The 915-nt window shown below is 42.7% G+C and overlaps 1 protein-coding gene across 1 annotated transcript in view; it reads left to right on the top strand.

The window, feature by feature from the left end:
- SLC36A4 (solute carrier family 36 (proton/amino acid symporter), member 4) overlaps positions 1–915 on the top strand; it is a 21,380-nt gene that overhangs the window by 16,290 nt on the left and 4,175 nt on the right. The window lies entirely within an intron of this gene.

Genomic DNA, 915 nt, shown 5'->3' on the forward strand with positions numbered 1-915 from the left:
GATTGCAAACAACACCCGCGCCCTCTGCCGCCAGCCCGCTCCGCGCGCACTCCGCACCTGAGAATTTCACTTCAGCACTGCGCCTCCTCTGAGTCTGGGGATGATATTCTCTTTCCTCCTAGTTGTAGAATTTCCACTCAGCCAGCCTTTCTGTGGTTCTGGATGATGTCCGTTCCGTCTTCTAGGTGTATTTTGATTTGGTTGTTCAAGGCAGCAATCTCCGGCGTTAACCTATGCCACCATCTTGGTTTTTTTTTTCAATCTGGGGATTCTTAACCCACTTTCCTTAAAAGAATGTAGTCAAGGGATTCTGCAAATCCCTTGAAATTATTTGTAAGATTTAATGAGTTTCTTGCTGTATGTGTGTGCTTTCTCCTGGGCACCTATACAGCTTTCATCTCTCAGGCCAAGGACTCAAGAAAGGTGGAGACTCTTTTTTCTTTCTTTCCTGACCCAATCCATCTTGCATATTGCTGCCAAAGCAGTTATTCTGAAATCTCCCAATAGCAGTGATTATAGATTCTTATGATGGATGGATATTTCACCCTCCCCTCGCCCCCTGAATTCCAAAACCTGTAGGCTCTTATAGCATGTACAAATGGAAGGGGGGGGCAGGAATATCTTAAGACTTCCTGGAGTTCATGATCCTTAGCTGAACGAGGAAGAGTTAGTGGAGCAGAAAAGGAAGTTCCTTAAATAGAAGGGGCAGTGTGAGCATTGAATAACAGTTTAATGTTATCAGATGATCCAAACACTTCAATACCCTTTTTATTCTGACTCTAGCTTATATTTTTAGTCATGTATCCCATTAATCACACAATTCTACCTAAGTTTCAAATGTTCTAGACCTCTCTATTTCCCAAATTACCTGTGTGCTTTCACACTTCAATTTCTTATCCTCTTTCATCCTCTTTC

This window comes from Myotis davidii, unplaced genomic scaffold, assembly GCF_000327345.1.
Source record: "Myotis davidii unplaced genomic scaffold, ASM32734v1 scaffold345, whole genome shotgun sequence".
Lineage (NCBI taxonomy): Eukaryota > Metazoa > Chordata > Mammalia > Chiroptera > Vespertilionidae > Myotis > Myotis davidii.